Source organism: Pongo pygmaeus, chromosome 12 (genome assembly GCF_028885625.2).
Source record: "Pongo pygmaeus isolate AG05252 chromosome 12, NHGRI_mPonPyg2-v2.0_pri, whole genome shotgun sequence".
Taxonomy (NCBI): Eukaryota; Metazoa; Chordata; class Mammalia; order Primates; family Hominidae; genus Pongo; species Pongo pygmaeus.
This window is the reverse complement of record NC_072385.2, coordinates 67,343,405-67,363,319: the sequence shown is the minus strand read 5'-3', so window position 1 is coordinate 67,363,319 and position 19,915 is coordinate 67,343,405. Positions and strand designations below refer to the sequence as shown.

Here is a 19,915-nt window from a genome sequence, read left to right as displayed (position 1 = left end):
CTCTTTTCTTCTTTATTAGTCTTGCTAGCGGTCTATCAATTTTGTTGATCTTTTCAAAAAACCAGCTCCTGGATTCATTGATTTTGAAGGGATTTTTGCGTCTCTATTTCCTTCATATATATTTCCTTGCATATATATTTAGGATAGTTAGTTCTTCTTGCTGAATTGATCCCTTTACCATTATGTAATGGCCTTCTTTGTCTCTTTTGATCTTTGTTGGTTTAAAGTCTGTTTTATCAGAGACTAGGATTGCAGCCCCTGCCTTTTTTTGTTTTCATTTGCTTGGTAAATCTTCCTCCATCTCTTTATTTTGAGCCTATGTGTGTCTCTGCACATGAGATGGGTTTCCTGAATACAGCACACTGATGGGTCTTGACTCTTTATCCAGTTTGCCAGTCTGTGTCTTTTAATTGGAGCATTTAGCCCATTTACATTTAAGGTTAATATTGTTAAGTGTGAATTTGATCCTGTCATTATGATGTTAGCTGGTTATTTTGCTCATTAGTTGATGCAGTTTCTTCCTAGACTTGATGGTCTTTACAATTTGGCATGTTTTTGCAGTGGCTGGTACTGGTTGTTCCTGTCCATGTTTAGTGCTTCCTTCAGGAGCTCTTTTAGGGCAGGCCTGGTGGTGACAAAATCTCTCAGCATTTGCTTGTCTGTAAAGTATTTAATTTCTCCTTCACGTATGAAGCTTAGTTTGACTGGATATGAAATTCTGGGTTGAAAATTCTTTTCTTTAAGAATGTTGAATATTGGCCCCCCCTCTCTTCTGGCTTGTAGAGTTTCTGCCAAGAGATCAGCTGTTGGTCTGATGGGCTTCCCTTTGTGGGTAACCAGACCTTTCTCTCTGGCTGTCCTTAACATTTTTTCCTTCATTTCAGCTTTGGTGAATCTGACAATTATGTGTCTTGGAGTTGCACTTCTCGAGGAGTATCTTTGGGGCATTCTCTGTATTTCCTGAATTTGAATGTTGGCCTGCCTTGCTAGATTGGGGAAGTTCTCCTGGATAATATCCTGCAGAGTGTTTTCCAGCTTGGTTCCATTCTCCCCGTCACTTTCAGGTACACCAATCAGACGTAGATTTGGTCTTTTCAGAGTCCCATATTTCTTGGAGGCTTTGTTCATTTCTTTTTATTGTTTTTTCTCTAAACTTCTCACTTCATTTCATTCATTTCATCTTCCATCACTGATACCCTTTCTTCCAGTTGATCGCATTGGCTACTGAGGCTTGTGCATTCATCATATAGTTCTCGTGCTGTGGTTTTCAGCTCCATCAGGTCCTTTAAGGACTTCTCTGCATTGGTTATTCTAGTTAGCCATTCGTCTAATTTTTTTTCAAGATTTTTAACTTCTTTGCCATGGGTTCGAACTTCCTCCTTTAGATCTTCTGAAGCCTTTTTCTCTCAACTTGTCAAAGTCATTCTTGTCCAGTTTTGTTCTGTTGCTGGTGAGGAGCTGTGTTCCTTTGGAGAAGGAGAGGCGCTCTGATTTTTAGAGTTTCCGATTTTTCTGCTCTGTTTTTTCCCCATCTTTGTGGTTTTATCTACTTTTGGTCTTTGATGATGGTGACATACAGATGGGTTTTTGGTGTGGATGTCCTTTCTGTTTGTTAGTTTTCCTTCTAACACTCAGGACCCTCAGGTGCAGGTCTGTTGGAGTTTGCTGGAGGTCCCCTCCAGACCCTGTTTGCCTGGGTATCAGCAGCAGTGGCTGCAGAACAGCAGATATTGGTGAACCGCAAATGCTGCTGCCTGATTATTCGTCTGGCAGTTTTGTCTCAGAGGAGTACCTGGCCGTGTGAGGTGTCAGTCCGCCCCTACTCGGGGGTGCCTCCCAGTTAGGCTACTCGGGGGTCAGGGACCCACTTGAGGAGGCAGTCTGCCCATTCTCAGATCACTACTCTCTTCAAAGCTGTCAGACAGGGACATTTAAGTCTGCAGAGGTTACTGCTGCCTTTTGTTTGTCTGTGCCCTGCCCCCAGAGGTGGAGCCTACAAAGGCAGGCAGGCCTCCTTGAGCTGTGGTGGGCTCCACCCAGTTCGAGCTTCCCAGCCGCTTTGTTTACCTACTCAAGTCTGGGCAATGGCGGGAGCCCCTCCCCAAGCCTCGCTGCCGCCTTGCAGTTTGATCTCAGACTGCTGTGCTAGCAATGAGTGAGGCTCCGTGGGCATAGGACCCTCCAAGCCAGGTGCGGGATATAATCTCCTGGTGTGCCGTTTGTTAAGCCCATTGGAAAAGTGCATTATTAGGGTGGGAGTGACCCGATTTTCCAGGTGCTGTCTGTCACCCCTTTCTTTGACTAGGAAAGGGAATTCCCTGACCCCTTGCACTTCCCGGGTGAGGCGATGCCTTGCCCTGCTTCGGCTCATGCAAGGTGCGCTGCACCCACTGTCCTGCATCCACTGTCCGGCACTCCCCAGTGAGATGAACCTGGTACCTCAGTTGGAAATGCAGAAATTACCCGTCTTCTGCATCGCTCACGCTGGAAGCTGTAGACTGGAGCTGTTCCTATTCGGCCATCTTGACTCCACCCGGTTTTAGTGTATTTTCAAATGTGACTAAATTTCTTCTGGCTTCTAAGAGAGTTAGATGATTTTCTAATCATCCAGATTAAGACAAGAGTGCTACTAACTTGGCATGGGCCTTGTAGCATCATCCTATTTTATGAAAATACTATTTGTTAATAGGCAGAACACAGGTACACTGGCCCAGCAAATCCAATGATCAGTGGTATCCATATGACCATTACATTGTTTGCTCTCTGAATGTATTATTTATTGAACTTTTCTTGTAATCAAAACATATGGATTGTATTCTCCAGTCAGGGAGGCATTCTTGGGCATGTTCTGGTTGCTATGAGAGAGTAGTTTGACTTAACAGTGTCAATCTGAGCCTTCATTACTAACCCCTACAAAATATGGTCACCATTTAGTTGACATCCTTCACTCTGATGATTAAGAATGATGAGCTATGTAGAAAACTGGTGTTTCCACTTAACTTATTCATTCCAGGCAGTGTTTCCCAGAGCCTGAGCCAAAGGCCATCTGCATCAAAATCATATTTGGGGAAACACTTGTTACAAAAATCAAATTTCAGCCGGGCACGGTGGCTCACACCTGTGATCCCAGCACTTTGGGAGGCTGAGGTGGGTGGATCATGAGGTCAGTAGTTCAAGACCAGCCTGGCCAATATGGTTAAACCCTGTCTCTACTAGAAATATAAAAAAATTAGCCAGGCATGGTGGCAGGTGCCTGTAGTCCCAGCTACGCTGGTGGCTGAGGCAGAGAATTGCTTGAACCCAGGAGGCAGAGGCTGCAGTGAGCTGAGATTGCACCACTGCACTCCAGCCTGGGCAACAGAATGAGACTTCATCTCAAAATAAAAAAAAAAAAAAAGGAATTCAAATTTCTCTGCTTTACTCTAGACCTACCAAATCAGTGTATCCAGAAAGGACCAGGAATCTGAATGTTAAAAGAATTCCCGCACAGGATTGTTTATACCCATTAAAGTTTGAGAAACCCTGTTGTGAGTGAAGTGAATAAACTAGAGTTCTTGCATAAGGAGGGGTGCTAGTTTCATGGAAAATGCCAGAATCAGGAGAATTATTGCAAATGCACAGTCTCACACCTTAAGTTCTAGTTCTTTGTTTCTCAAAGTGTGGTCCCTGGACCAACTGTATCAGCATCAATTGGGACCTATTTGAAATTTGGAATCTCAGATCGTATGTCAGAACAACTGTCAAAATCTACATTTTAACAATTCCCAGGAGATTTGTGTGCATGTTAAACTTAAATTTTGAGACACTTCAGTCTACGTGATTTACAGATCTTATTGTCATGTCTGCCTGTCTGCCTTTTTTTAGAAGTCTCATCAGTCTATGTGATTTACAGATCTTATTGTCATGTCTGCCTTTTTTTAGAAGTCTCATCCTCCTCTTTCCTAGGTTCCCAAAACTCAAGACAATGGAACAATGCCAAGCAGTAAGATATGGATACAATGAGTAAAATCTAAAGATTGGTTCCTTTAAGACAAAGGGATCAACATGTAATAACTTGGAAATATATAGCAAAGAGAGAGCCAAAGATGTCTTCCAGCCCTGCACTTTGCCTCCTACTAGAACCGTGCGAAGATGCTCCAGGAAGTTAGCAGAGTCAGTTATAGTTAACTGCAGCTTAGCGTAAGGAAGAAACTCAACAGTGGAGTCATTTTGAGAGGGAATAGTTTACTCTGAAAAGTAGGGAGTTACCCATCCCTACGGGAGTTCAATCCAAGGTTGGATCATTTTTTTTTTTTTTTTTTTTAGAGATGTGGTCTTCCTATGTTGCCCAGGCTGGAGTGTACTGGCTATTCACAGGCATAATCACAGCATAGTATACCCTTGAACTCCTGGGCTCAAGGATCCTCCCACCTCAGCATCCTGAGTAGGTGGGACTACAGGTACACTCCACTGCACCTGGCCTGGATGATCATTATTAATGAATGTTTTATAGAAGGGACATAAACATGAGATTGGTAGATGATCTGAATGACTTTTATGTTTGAGAGTATTTTATTCCATACTCATTGTAGCCTTATGTTCCAAATTTTAAATACATATATATATACACACATATATATACACACACAGTTACATATGCTAATATGTTACTTATGACTAAATAGTATTTATTTTTTATGTTTCTGTAATATCATTTATATTAAGAAATTAATTAATCAAAAAATCAATCTTTTGTCAGGCCAAAAGCTTGAAAACAAAATATGGCCTGTATAACTATATTTCATGGAAAAAATAATAATCTAAACCATTTCTTAGTGGCATTTGTTCCTGGTTCCTTTTCCAGTACATTCATTCACTCATGAAAAATCATTTTTGGGCTCAAATCATAGAGAAAACAAAGCCAGAATTCTGAGCAGCAGTCCCAACCCTAGGAAGCTGTGTGGTTATATTATCTAATGTCTAAAGGGCTATTTAACCATTTTAGGACTTGGTTTTTTCATTTGTAAAAGGAGTGAAATAACAGAAGCTGCCTTACAGGATTGTTGTAAAGATTAGTGTGTGAATATACGTGAGCCACTTAGAACAATGGCTGGTACAGAGTAAGTACTATCTGAGTGATAGCTTTCATTATCATCATCATCATTCAACAACAATATTGTTATTCCAGGCTTGGGGAGCATAAACACGAATAGGACAGGACCTCTTTTTCTCTAAAGATGCATAGTCTGCTAGAGAAAGCATGTAGGTAAACAGTGCAGGAAGGGGAGAGAATCACTGTAATGGGGAAATGTGCTAGCAACTCCAAATGGGAGATTGCAGAGAAGGCTGTCAGAGAAGTACGCTGTTGAGCTGGGTTTTGATGACTGAGAGGGCATTTTCCAGGTAGAGGAGGGAAAAGTGATCTGGGCTGAAGGATGTCACTTTGTGTTTAGCAATCCTGAGGTTGCCTTAAATCAGCCTCAATCACTTCTGTTGAGTTGAAGCCTATGCTTTCTGTCCTGCCCTGGTTCTTGGCTGCAGGTCACAAACATTTTAGTCCATTCAAGAATCCTTGAGAGCTCTCCTGGGGACATCCTGGGCAATGCAGAGGTCAGAGAGCAGAGCCACATTCTCAGGGAGAGTGGCGCAGTCAAGGGAGAAGACAGGTGAAGAGAATGTTTTCCTATGAAGGTGGTGAGCTGATTGCCTTAGAGAGTGGGTGAGCGCCTGCCTTAGAGAGCAGGTGAACTTCCTCCAAGAAAGCAAATGGAAACAAGCAAGCAAAACACGTTTCTTTCTCTTGTGTCTACACCCCCAGCCCCCACCACCCATGAGTAAAGTGTCTTATCTAGGTCTTACAATCAGCCTTCCTACCCAATATTCAGATTTATCTGAACATGAGGCCCAGTGGTGACTCTTGTCCCCTGTGGCTCACGTGATGTAAAGGCTTACCTGGAGGATCTTGCCTATTCATAGCATCTTTGTCTCCATGTCCTTATCATCATGTCCTCTTTCGGGAAGCAAAAGAAAAGACCTTTTGCTCATTTCACTTACTTGAGGAGGCTCTGTTTCAAACTGCTGTTTCTATATGGCAAATTTTACCTCCACCCTGACTTAACTAGGTGAGGGTAGAAAATGAGACCTGTGGAACAGAGGAAAAGCGAAAGCAAGGGAATGAGCGGCAGCAGCAAGAACATCCTGGACCATTGGGGTGAGATCAGTGAAACCCACACTGGAGCCCAGGCCCTGATGTCCCCTGAGCTCCTCCTCCACAGCCTGTCAACTCCTGTGTCTCTGCAGTCCTAAATAAACATGAAGCAGCAGGTAATTTTAATTCCAATCCATGTTCACAAGAGGCTTCCTTTACTGGCATCTTGCTGACAGGACCTTGCTTTACACTGTGGAGTCACTTTTGCCCAGTTTATCTCAGACAACTTCCTAGCAGGGAAGTAGGGAGTGGATGGCTGGCTGGAGGTCCGGAAGGGGGACACACATGGAAGGGGGTTGTTGTTTCTATTAAAAATGGACAGTGCTGCAGCTGTGGTCTGGCCTCCTACTCTCTCTGAAGCTGCAATCCAAGGGTTGTCCAGTGCCATGGGTTGGCTATTGAAAACCCAAGTTGTTGAATCACCTTTGAAAACAGACTCAAATTCAGACTGATCAGCCCAGAGCAGAATTCTCTTGGGCATGTTCCCCAGGCAAAACTGTTGAGTAGAGATGTAAAAAAAAAAAATTCTTGAAACTGAAACATCATGAGAGCCACTTTACAGAAAATCTAATTACTTCCCATTGTTTACCATCACTGTCACAAATGATTATCATTTGTTAAATATTTGCTGGATTCACTTCTCACTTCTCTCTTAGGAGTTGATTTGGGTTTAGTCATGGATGGCTCCCTACTCTCTCTTCGTATTGAAGCTCATTTTATCCAAGATGTTATACAGATGAGGGACTTACTGCTAACCTTGTTCTCAGGGAAGCTCCAAACTAAAGAATAAAAAAATATGATAAACTTGGGCCAAAAATCCCATCCACAGTTATGGGAATACCATGACTGGGCATATGAGACACCTGATTTTCAGCCTAAGGAAGCACCACTGGAGAGACATACAGTATCATAATCTGGCTATATTTTATGCTGCCTTTCCATCAGTCTGGGATAAATTGTGTGTGTCAAGTTCGGCAAGCATGGGTGAGCTAAATGGAGCTGTTAGCTGTCTTTTCAACATATTTATCTGTTTCATTGCCTACTCTAGGATGTCTTTGTGATCATTATATAGGGATCACAGATAATAGACTATTTGAAAACTTACTTCAATTAAAACTTAATCCTCAGATGTCAATAACAGTGTTTTATACATAAGGTTACAATAAAAACAATGTCTTTTGTGCATATCATTAAAACAACAACAGAAAATCAAGAATAAGAAATGGCCTGAACATTTTCTAAAACAAGATGCTCTACTATATCGTGTACCTTGTCACTGTGATAAAATTATGGTTATTTCAATATCTATGCAACTTGACAAAGTCACACAGGATTTATAAGAAAAAATCACATAAAATGTATCATCTCTCAACTTAAATCCATTCACAATTATAAGTTTTCATTTTATATAAGAAAAGTGATTGCAAAAGATGCTTTTATTTTATAAAATTAAGAATACAGGCCAGGTGCAGTGCCTCACATCTGTAATACCAGCACTTTGGGATGCCAAGGTGGGTGGATCACTTGAGGCCAGGAGTTCGAGACCAGCCTGGCCAACATGGCAAAACCCTGTCTCTACTAAAAATACACAAAATTAGCTGGATATGGTGGTGCATGCCTGTAATCTCAGCTACTCAGGAGGGTGACACATGAGAATCTCTTGAACGTGAGAGGTGGAAGTTGCGGTGAGCTGAAAACGCACCACTACACTACAGTCTGGGTGACTGTATTTGAGACTCTGTCTCAAAAATAAATAAATATATATGTAAAGAATACAACCCAGGTTTAAAAGAGATTAATACTTTCATTCATGTAGTGTATAAGGACATTCAAAATAGTTCAGGAAATATAAAATAATGGAATGTGTTCATTGAGGAGAGGCTGTTGAAGAGTAAGAGATTGGAGTGAAATTAGTTTTAGCAAGCCATTAGCTTGGAGGAAACCCTCTGTCCCTTGCTGTGCATCAGGTAAACCATTTCACCAAAACATTTTGTGAAGGTGAAAGTGATGATGAAATTTCCTCTCCCTCTGCCCATTTTACAGTGTCATCGGGACTCAAGATGTTTGCTATAGTTTATTCACCAATAGAGCACTTTTGCTATGTTTTGGCATCCATTGTCCTTTTCTCGTGTTATAGTGCCTCAACTCTGGTTTGGCTTTCTATTTCTCCACCATGAAATTCTAGTGTTTCAATGCAAACTGACTTCACCTCCAGTCAAAGAACGATAAATGTTTAGCTTATGCCAATCAATACATTTCATACATCCCATCTCAGAGGCCACAGTGATTGATTCAGGATGGGCATGTGACCCAATTTTCCCAGGAAATGTCAGAGTTCTTGCTTCTAGGTAAGAACCTCCTCCGGCTTCCATGGAAGCACTTAAAGAAAACCTCTCATTCTGAGTGATGTGCAGTGTGGCTGTGAGGCCAAGTTTATTACAATCACCATACTATCATGAAGAATGAAGTCCCTGGAGGGAGGAAAGGTATAGAAAATTGCAGAAAAACATGACCAGAATTTTTATCAATACATGTTTAAATCATATCTTGCCTCTGAAATTTTTGTTTACATGAACCAATAAATCCCCATTTATAATTTGAGTCAATTTGAGTTGAGTTTTCTGTTATTTGCAACTAGATCTTAACTAGGAACACATAGCATTAATTGTGCCCTTTCCATAAGCCGATCACTATTACAAGGGCTTTATATTATTTTATTTCATCTTCACAATAGCCCTTTGAGGTAGGTGTGGTTATCTCCATTCTAAAGAAAGGAAATAGAATCACAGAGATGTTAAATAGCTTTCATAAAATTATAAACAGATGATAAGAATTAAAACCATATTCAAATCCAGAGAATCTGAATCAAAACCCACGCTCTTAACATTTATGGTACAGTACTTCACTCCCCCAACATTAGGCAAAGCTATAGCAAAACAGCCTAGAGATCTTCATCTGAAAGATTCCAGTGGAGGGGACATGATACTGATCATTGGTAATATGCTGTCCTTCTTGCTTGTGGCTAATTCATCCACTCAACATTTATTTTAAAAATATATATCCAGTGCTTACTATGTGCCAGCCAGTATTCTAAATACTGAAGATGTAGTAACTACTCTTATGGAACCTACATGTAGTGGTGGAAACAAGCAATAAACAAACAAATACAAAATTTAGTATCAGGTAGTGATAATTGCTATTAAGAAAATTAAGACAGGGTAAAGAGGGCCAAAGCACACTGGAATAAAAATGATCGGGAACATTTCACATAAATTTATCAGTATAATCAAGTTGAAATTTCTAGGGGCAAACAACTAAAGATGAGAGGTGGGCAGGTGTAGAATCACTCCATTCTAATCCACAAACAGATATTACAAGTTCAAACATATCAATAACATCACATCACTTGATACAGTTTCTGTCTCTGTCACACCCAAGTGTGGATATCAGGAAAACCAGATTCTCAGAATGAGGGAATTGTAGAAAAGTACAATCAATCAAGGAAGTAAGCATTCAGAAAATCATGGCAAAACGCCCACAAATGATCAGTTATCTTCTTGGTAGGATGGGTTTGGATCCAGACACCAAATATCAACAACCAGAGTTAAAGATCAGCAGATGACCTTGTCTAGGAACTGTTAGAGAAACAGGAGATACCCAGGGTGAAGGGTGGAGGGAGACTGAGTATGTATTATCCCAGAAAAGTCATTTTTAAAAAGGCAATTGTTTTCTCATTAAAAAATCAAAAATTAGATGTTGGTGAGGTTACAGAGAAAATGGAACTCGTGGGCTGTTGGTGGGAATGCAAATTAGTTCAGCCATGTGAAGAGCAGTTTGGAGATTTCTCAAAGAACTGAGAGTTGAACTACCATTCAACTCAGCATTCCCACTACTGGGTATACACCCAGAGGAAAATAAATCATTCTACCAAAAAGACTACATGTGCCCATATGTTCACTGCAGCACCATTCATAATAGCAGAGACATGGGATCACCCCAGGTGCCTATCAAGGGTGGACTGGATAAGGAAAATGTGGTACACATGCACCATGGAATACTATACAGCCATAAAAAATAATAAAATCATGTTCTTTGCAGCAACATGGATGCAACTAGAAACGATTATCCTAAGTAAAGTAATGCAGAAACAGAAAACCAAATACTGCCTGCCATGTTCTCACTTACAAGTGGGAGCTAAATAATGGGTACTCATAGTCATAAAATTGGAAAAATAGACACTGGGGAATACAAGATGGGAGGGGTAAAGGTTGTAAAAAACTGCCTATTGGGTACTATGCTCATTACTTGGGTGACCAATTTATTTATACTCCAAACCTCAGTGTCATGCAATACAGCTTTGTAACAAACCTGCACATGCACCCTCTGTCTCTGATTCTAAAATAAAAGTTTTAAAAAAGGGAAAAACAATAGCCAATACTAAATTCAGTATAATTTTAAGCAAGAAAATATATATACTTTCGATTTATTTTATGCCATTGGGATACGGAATTAGCATCTCAACCTATAAAAGGTTGTTGCCATCAATTGGAGTTAAAGAAAAATAGCTGGTGGAAGAGCTTTTGATTCTGTTTAGATATGAACAATGAGGTGAAAGAAGTGTTCTATTTAAACCGTTTGTATTAAGCAACAACTAGTATAAAGCCACTGAGTAAACGATTAGCAAACAGTTTACTAGCAAGTAGAACTTCATCTTTACATCTTGTAATTGAACACACCTTAAAAGAGATTAATAATTGTAGTTACTAATAGACTATTTAACTAGATTAGTAAGACTATTAAAAATGAAGCATGATCAGTTCTCTTCCAATTAACCTTGTATTTGATACACTTGACTGTTGAAAGCAGGAGTCCATAATAACCAAGGCACCAAAGCAGATTGTCTCAGTTGAAAGTACCCAAAGGGACATGGAAAATCTGTCAAAATTGGCAACAATGACACTCCTAGGAAGTCTAAGAGATCCCACTGCCCTCCTTTACACTAAGGAGTGAGGTTCAGTTGCTATCCCAATTTTTGTGCTTTTTTTTTTTTCAGTTAAAAATTGGCTTGAAACACTATAATGCATGTTGAACCATCCACTTGAATTGGATGCCTCGCCCATCATAAACATTCCCCTTTTTATGCCTGGGGTTATTTACATTGACCTACATAAGTCATGGACTTGAATAATAGGTTCCAGGGCTCTCACAACCAGGCTCTAATCTGCCACTGCATACTAAGAATGGCCTTGCTTGCAAAGTAAATTTGTGGTTCCTTTTCTTTTATTTTCATTCCTCAGGTAGCCTTTTAAGTTGCCTTTTGGGTCAACAATAACCCACCAACTTTGGAGCAACCAAAGCCATAACACAGGAGACAGAAGGAAGAAAAGATCTCTGGGGAAATCTGCAGATTAATCAAGAGAAGTCAGAGAAAGGGACTCTTTAGTAGGTAGAGCTTAAGGACCACAAGTCCGCCTCTCCCAACCTAGCATGTTGAACACCCAACAGGGAATAGCCAAACAGGGTGTGAAAGCAGGTCCCATTAGCTGCCCATTTCCTGCTTCCACTGCTTCCATGTAAAACCACCCTTGTTTAGGGGTGATAGGGAAGGTGGGTGGAGAAGAGAATTATTGTACATATACTTTGGCCATCCAGGGTCACTTTCCTCCCCTCCAACTGAAGCTACAGCAGCAGGGAGCTCAGGAACCTCATTCTACCCAACTCTGTGCATGTGCTGGAGGAATAGTCACTGTCTTCAGTGTCTTCAGCCCCATCCCTGAGCCACAGAGGATGAGACTGGTATGATTTGTCAGCTTCAGTCAATAGCGGAAAAGCCACCCAGGGTGTGGGCTATGTCATTGGCAGGGGCAGAATGGGCCTTGATAAAAAGCACTTGTGGGTTCTGGTGTGTTCAAATCTCAGCTCCATCACGTCCCAGCAATAAGACCTTGGGCCAATCAGCAAACCACATTTGGCCTATCCTAGAATGGATATAATCCTTGTGTGTAGCTACCTCAAAGCATTATTATAAGGAATAAATGAGATAAGTTTAAAATGTTACAGCAGTAACAACTCAGTTCATGGTAACTATTGTTACTGTTAAGAAAAAGTACAGGGCTCTCTGCTGAGACAGCAGTGGTCTCTGTGCTCACCCTCATGTATATGCCCTAGTGTGTTCCTTGAATCACACAAGCCTACTCTTCTGATTGTCTGAAACTTCACGATGACAATTTCACTTTATGAGCACAGAACATACTTATACAATGCTGCTTCACTCATCAATTAATTAGGTTCTTGTCCCAACAGGATTGCAAGGTCCTCCTCAGAGAAGGTCATGAGTCTTGCCTCTGCTGGACCAGTCCCTCCCTGCACAGTACGTAACTGAACTTATAGCACTTTCCACACTGTATTCTAATGGTCTGTTTTCATGTCTGTTTTCCCACTGACTTGCCATCTCTTTAAGAATAAAGATTGTGTCTTACAGACTAGTTTTGTCTCCAATAACTAGCATGATGTCCATAGCATATTCAATAAATATTAAATAAATGTTTTTGGGGTGACAATGTAAATAAATAAAGAGTAGATGCTATTATTGCATAAGATACATGTCTTAGGATGTGTTTATAGATGACCCATGTGCATCCTGATGCTTTGGACAGGGGTAGCCTGAGAATGCACAAGGACATCAACCAAAAAAAAAAAAAAATACTAGAGTTGAAGTCTCCCTCCTTCTCTCTCTCTCTCTCTGTGTCTCTCTCTCTCTCTCTTATTCTCCCCTCACATCTCCCCTGTTATCTCTTTCTTTGTGTGTGTGTGTGTGTGTGTGTGTGTGTGACCTTTCCAGAGGGTTGAGAGGTTTCTGTAGAAGGTGCAGGTGACTTGGTAGGATAAGGTACAGGTGACTGATTTTGGTGAGCCATATCTATCTCACATTAATTATTACAAATGCCTAACAGTGCTTCTGTAAACATGGACTGTCCAACTGGATGGAAATCACCAGACCCTGTACTTTGGCTGGGCTGGAGAATAAGGAGAGTCCCTGTCCAAGGCCATTTTGATACCAAGATCTATTCTAGGCCAGGCAAAGTAGGAGAGCATGCTGACCCTTGGAGAAAGAGTAACATTTTTGGTAATTATGTAAAAGGACTTGATTCCTTGGTGGGCAGCCTAATAATCTGATATGCATTGGTTTCCTTCCCAAAGCAAATGGAACAACTTCAGTCCTTTCTTCCAACCATATTATAAACATGTGCACATCACACATCTAGAAACCTAGTCAGCTCTTCCTGCAAAATGTTTTTTTCTCTGCTGTTTTACTGAGCTTTTCTCCAAAGTTTTCTTGAGCTTTCAGAGGGATGGACAAAGGAGATACTACAAATGAAAGCACTATCCAGGTTATAGTTACATTTTCCTGTTGCCAGAGATACTGGCACAGGTAACACATAAATCAGAATAAGCAAATAAGTCTATGTCTTTTCATGCCTACCATTGGCCAGCAAGGCTCAAGCTATGCAAGGAATGTTTAGAATAAGCTGTTCCAGGCTTATAGATGCCCAGGGCACCTTCGCCCGTTAACCCTTCTGCTGCCTCTCCCCAGCACAAGGAGGACCTCCTCTTGGCCCAAGACCTGGTAACATTTCTGGGTCTTCCTTATTACAGCCATACCTTTGAGGCAGTTTCTTGGGAATACCTTCCTTTTTCTGCCTTCACCTTATCAACAAATAATATATTTTAAGGGTGTATATATTTTACACATTTTAATAAATCTGTCTAGCAGGAAGACCAGAACTCACATTCACTTGGGAGTATCGAATATTTACTTTTTTTTTTTTTTTTTGAGATGGTGTCTCACTCTGCCATCCAGGCTGGAGTGCAGTGTCCCAATCTAGGTTCACTGCAACCTCCACCTCCCGGATTCAAGTATCCTGCCTCAGCTTCCTGAGTAGCTGGGATTACAGAGGCACATGCCACCATGCCTGGCTAATTTTTTTATTATCATTATTTCTTTTAGTAGAGATGGGGTTTCACCATGTTGGTGAGGCTGGAAATGTTTACTTTTAACATTATCTTTGAATGACTATATACTGTCCTTTGTCCATATAGTGCCATAGGGACACATGGATAGGTTTCAAAAAAATTATGCAAATTAAAACAGGATTCCTATTACTGGTCCACACTGCCTTTACGGTACCAAGTATTAATATATATCTTGTTAATCAATCCTATAATTATAGTTTGAATAATTCAATTATATTGCATTTTTTCTTAAAAGTGTTAATTTGTTAAATGTAAACATTTTAAAAACCTGCTACAATTCTTTGTAATTTTGTCTGACATCTCTTCATTACGTATGAAAACTCAAAGGAATTTTTTTTTTAATGAAAAAAGGAAAAAATATGGCCCTGTCTTCCCTCATGCTAAGTACTGCCAGTAGGACCCTCAGGCTGTGACCTGAATTTTGAGGGGTCCTGTGCTTTGAGAAAGAAGCAGGGCACCAACTTGGGCTCAGAGGTCTCCTTGCCATAACTAAGAGCCCTCCTGGGTGGCTTGAGACCGGGTTCTGTTTCTCCTTTCTACTCTGTCCTCTCAGGACTCACAGAAAGCAGGCAGCTAAACATTTTAAATAAGTAACTTGAAGAATTATATGATGTTGAGCCATTCAGTTTTTTTAAAGATAATTCTGTGGATTCTAAAAGCAAATGGTGGACTATAATATAGGGAATGAGACACTAAATTTCTATTAATTCATAAAAACTAAAATAGAATCCATTAAGCATGGTGGGGCATTGGTGTAAAAGGAGATGTAAATTATCCATGATCATGCTTGAAATGCAAAACCTGATCATGTTTGGCATCAGGCCAGCTCCCATTAAAGTAATTATTTTTAATCATCAGCACTTGGTGACATGAATACTCATATTTGTTGATTTACTGAGAAAAGCACTTTATATTGTAAATAAAAAGGATGGAAAATATACATTTGGATTTTAGAACAAATGATAATGATTATTCTCGCTTTTTGAGGGTCTCTCCTTTGATAAAGCCAGAAAAATGTCTGTTTCCATGTGGCTAATATGTGGCCCCCATATAAATGTCAATGGCGGCATGTGTGAGCTTATTTTTATGTCCCATTTTCAAATGGGATAGTTGGTTCTATTCTTAAATGAAGATCGGGGAATAGGGAATTTCTGATGTTTTCTTTCATGGCAACCAAAGGAGACATAGAAAATGGCTATTAAAATGTACCCTAACAACTGCCATAAGCACCCTTGGAAACCTTAGAACAAATAATTGCTTTCATTCTACCTCAGTTTGCCAGCTTCTGCTGGGATTTGGGAGATGAATCACGTTTACCAGGGAGACAGGGGCCAGAGGGATATTCCAGGCAAGGCAAAAACACAGGCAAAAGAGTCTAGGAAGCAGCCTGGTGTGTGTCAGAAAAGAGAGATGTGCCATAGAAGGAGGAGGATTGACCCCTCAGTCCGTGGCTTCCAAACATAAGTGCACTTAGAAAAAAATCTTTCAAACCTGCTTAAAGTTGCCCCTTTCTACGTCTTACCTACTCCCCTTCTCCTGCAAAATTCACATTCTGTTGTCCCAGAGCAGAGCTCAGGAAATCTGCACTTTGGTAAGCACAGCCTTATACCACGTCCCTGACCCCTCACTGATATGGAAGCAGGTGGTCTCCCTTTGGGCCATCCTGTAGTAAGTGACTTCGGGGGCCCACGAAGAGTTTTGCACAGAGCAGCTATCCCTTCCTTGGCAATTTGGAAAATTGACTACAAGGAGCAAGACTGAAGGCAGGAAGACTGGTTACTGTAATAACTGAATTATTGCAGTAGTGCTGGGGATGGAAAGGAAGCAATAAGTTTGAGAGACATTTGGTAGGGAAATGTGAAAGGATATGAAGGCTGATGACATGTAGGGTCCAGGGAGAAAAAGTCAAAGATGACCCTAGTACATCTGGCCCAGAGGACTGGGGAGGTGAGAGGATGCTATCAACAGGGCAGGAGGAAGAGGAGTGCATTCTTTCTTCTTTTGTCTTCTGGGGGTGGGACTGGGAAGGAATCTGTGGGCGATGAATGTACTTGTTGGACAAATTATCACAGATTCATCTGTGAGTCAAATTGGTGGAAGGTGTGAAGTAAGTCTGAAGTTCCTGAAGATGGTGCGAGCTTCAGAAACAAATTTGAGAGTCATCGGTTTATAATCAATGGGTGAAAAAGAGGTTACCTGGGGAAATTTGTAGGGAAGACCAGAAGGAACATTGGTTTTCATATAATAAGAAAAGATTACAAGAAACCCACAATCTCCTCTTGCCTCAGGAAAACCGCACTCTTCAGGATTTCTTTTCCTATCAACTTCCCATTTGTGAGCCTCCAAACCAATCCTAAAGTTAGCAGTTTTCATTGCCAAGGAAAATAAAATGTGTTCCTTTTGATAGAAATATAATTTAATAAAAAACAGTGCCATTAATTTTACAACCTAGAAAGTCCCCTCAAAATTTCTATGTAAACCTGTTGAAAATTTTCTTGTACTTTATTCACTTTTTCTCAGATATCCATATATAAGATAAATGATTCTTTGGATTTTTGTTTGGTTTGATGTGTATCTTTTTCTGTAACTTTTCTGGACTTTGTTTTTTTCTATTGCATTGTTATTTTATCTCAATAATTTCTAAAACTTCCTGCTTTATGTTTTTTTGACCTGACAATGATGTTATTATAGACTTTTGTTCCTTTTAGTTAGTCACTATAGGCTAGCTTGGAAATGTATCATATGTAGTAAATTCTATAAGAAACCTGTTCCAAAAATGCGCTTTTGGAACACATATAAACTGTAATTGGTGGCTGCTGGTATCTGGAACTACCACCAAAGACTATTTCTAAATAACATAATGTTATTGTCCACAACCACAGTCTAATAGGGTTTACTACACATGGCTTTTTAAAAAAATGAAATATTAGTTTTGAAGAAAAGCAGCTAAATTTCATAGGAATATAATGCCTCATTAGGAAAACATGTTTGGACAGAAGTGGCTGGCAAATACAAGCATATGATTTAACAGAGGATGTTAAGGTTGGAAAGAAAACTCTACCTGCATTTTCTCATATGTGAAAACAGAATGGCCAGTCTGGGGAACAGACCTCAGAGACCAACAGGGGTTCCTACTCTTATGGCCCCCACTAAATCCTTATGATGCTGCCCTCAAATCATTCTATTAAAAATACTAAATTCTTACTCATTAATTCTCAGGGGAGCTCCTGGGCCTGTGTTAAAGAATAAAGGGGACTTATGCCTAGTAAAGAACATTAAGCTCATTTTTTATCCTTTCATTTTCAAGTTCTTGGGCAAGAAGCCAAAGCGCTAATGTGAGTGTTCAAAAGAGAGGTTCAGGGTGGGGGTAGGAGATGGGATTGAGGGGGCATGGATTTTCCACAGTAAGAACTTGGCCTTGCAGAAGTCATCTCTTCCCATAATTTAGCCAGTCTCTTTCTGTGAGCTAAATTACCTTTATCTACCTCAATACCAATATTTTCTGTGCTGTCTTTGGACTCATGCATATGAACTGGCCCATGGTATGCTCTCCTTTCTGATTGAGAAATAAACCTAACTCCATGCCATGTGTAGATTTTAGATAGAATCCTTTAAATTAATTTACTTGCACTCTCTCAGTGCAGAACCACAAGCCACTCACTCTTTTCCGCCGACTATGATGTGAACTGGATAACGTCTTTGGATGGCTGTGTCTCTGAAGAGGACAGTGCTATGAACAGGGCTAGCTGCTGCTACCTCCTTGACTTTCAGGTTTGGGGATGGAGGGGCATCCTCAATATCCCTGTTTTATTCTACAGCAGCTGTGCAGATAAGCACAAGCCTTCTATCCTGGAAGAGGTTCACAATAGAGTTCTGTCCTAGACAAGTAGAGGAAGCATCATTTTTTGCGCTACTCTACAGTGACAAAACCTTTATTTTCAACATATTTTATTTACTCTTATTTTAGGGACTTTCTCAAATTTTATGGGTGATATTTTATTCCTCCAATATGTTCTTGACATGTATCTGACAATTTCAGGCAGTTAAGTACCATATTTCTTTCTATTTAGTCAGCTAGTAATTACATTGCTTTACCAAAAGAACCTCACCAAAATATCTCTTCCTTTTCCATCCTATCAGTCTCTTCCTTTCTTCTCTTGAATTTTCTTTTCTCTTGTTTTGTCTCTCACTCGTGTGTGTGTGTTTGTGTGTGTGTCTAGAAAAACAATCTGCCAGAAGCTTTAAGCAATCGGGTTTATTGAGGCATGATTTACAAACGAAAAAATCATCCTTTCTGAATTATGCAGATAGTTGTGTTTTGAGAAACACATACAGTCATATAACAACCAAGATATAGAATATTTAAATCACCCCAGAAAGCTTCCTCCTGTCCCTTTGTAGTCAATCTCTTTTCCCCAACCCCAGCCCCAAGCACCACTGATCCGGTTTGCTTTTTCCATATTGCCATATAAACGAAACCATACAGTATACAACCTTTTGAATCTGACTTCTTTTACTCAGCACAATGCATTTGAAACTTATCCGTGTTCTTCCACACATCAGTTCCTTTATATTGATAGGAAAAATTCCATTGTGTGGCTATAACACCATTTGTTTATCCATTGAAGGACACTTGGATTGTTTCCAGTTTTTCAGAATTTAGGAATGAAGCTGTTACAAGCATTTGCATTCAAGTCTTTGTATGCATAGCTTTTTAAAAACAGTTGATGCATTAGCTTATGTGGCTGTAGGAAAGCAAAGAAATACTGAAGGAGAAAAATCTAATGTATATTTTTTGGAGACAGGCTGAGACTGGGAGAGAAAGAAAGACGAGAGTGAGTTTGTGCATGAGCTTGTGAAATAAAATGAATGTTGGAATGTTTGTCTATGTTTAGAGACTTTATTGCTAGGAGGAAGGTGGAAATGTAAACAGATAGGCAGTAGTTGGTGGGATCAGTGTCATGCTGTCTCAGAGAGATACAATCATACAGTGAGGTGTTGTGACACATAAATATTTGCTGAGTAAACAAAAAGATAAAAATTGAAATCCATATCAGCTGAGCACTGTAGCTCACCTCTGTAATCCCAGCTCTTTGGGAAGCTGAGGCGGGAGGGCTGCTTGATTCCAGGAGTTCGCGATCAGCCTGGAAAAGAAAGTGAGACCTCGTCTCTACAAAAAATAAACCAAATTATCCAGGTGTGGTAGCACAAGCCTGTAGTCCCAGCTGCTTGGGAGACTGAGGTGAGAGAATCCTTGAGCCCAGAACATGAAGGCTGCAGTGAGCCATGATCGCACCACTGCACTTCAGCCTGGGCAATAGAGTGAGATCCTCTCTAGGGGGGAAAAAAAAAAAAAGAAATCCATGATTGACACAAGAGATTGGTTTTATTTGAAGGACTGAATAGAGGGTTCTGATTTTGTGAAAAGAATTTCAGACACATGGCTTTCTAGTTTTCAAAGGACAAAATAAAATAAACATACCACAAACATTACAGTACAGATAATTAAATCGATCTTTGTTGAATCTAAATTATGAATATAGAAACTCAAAGACCCCTGGATTTTAAGTGCCGTGGATAAAATGCTGTCCGGCCGTGGAGGTCCCCTGAGCATCTTTCAGTTTATCTCTTGGCTTCCTAGGAGTTTCACTGTGTCGGTGGTACCAGCCCTCTCTTACCCTCCACAAGACCCAA

The 19,915-nt window shown here is 40.3% G+C and overlaps 1 long non-coding RNA gene across 1 annotated transcript in view; it reads left to right on the top strand.

Annotated features, from left to right (window-relative positions):
* Positions 1–12,558, top strand: part of LOC134737874 (uncharacterized) — a 59,614-nt gene extending 47,056 nt beyond the window's left edge. Inside the window, exon 3 of the long non-coding RNA XR_010123276.1 lies at positions 12,491–12,558. This is a non-coding gene — a long non-coding RNA (uncharacterized LOC134737874). The remainder of the gene's footprint in view (positions 1–12,490) is intronic.
* Positions 12,559–19,915: the final 7,357 nt, after the last annotated feature.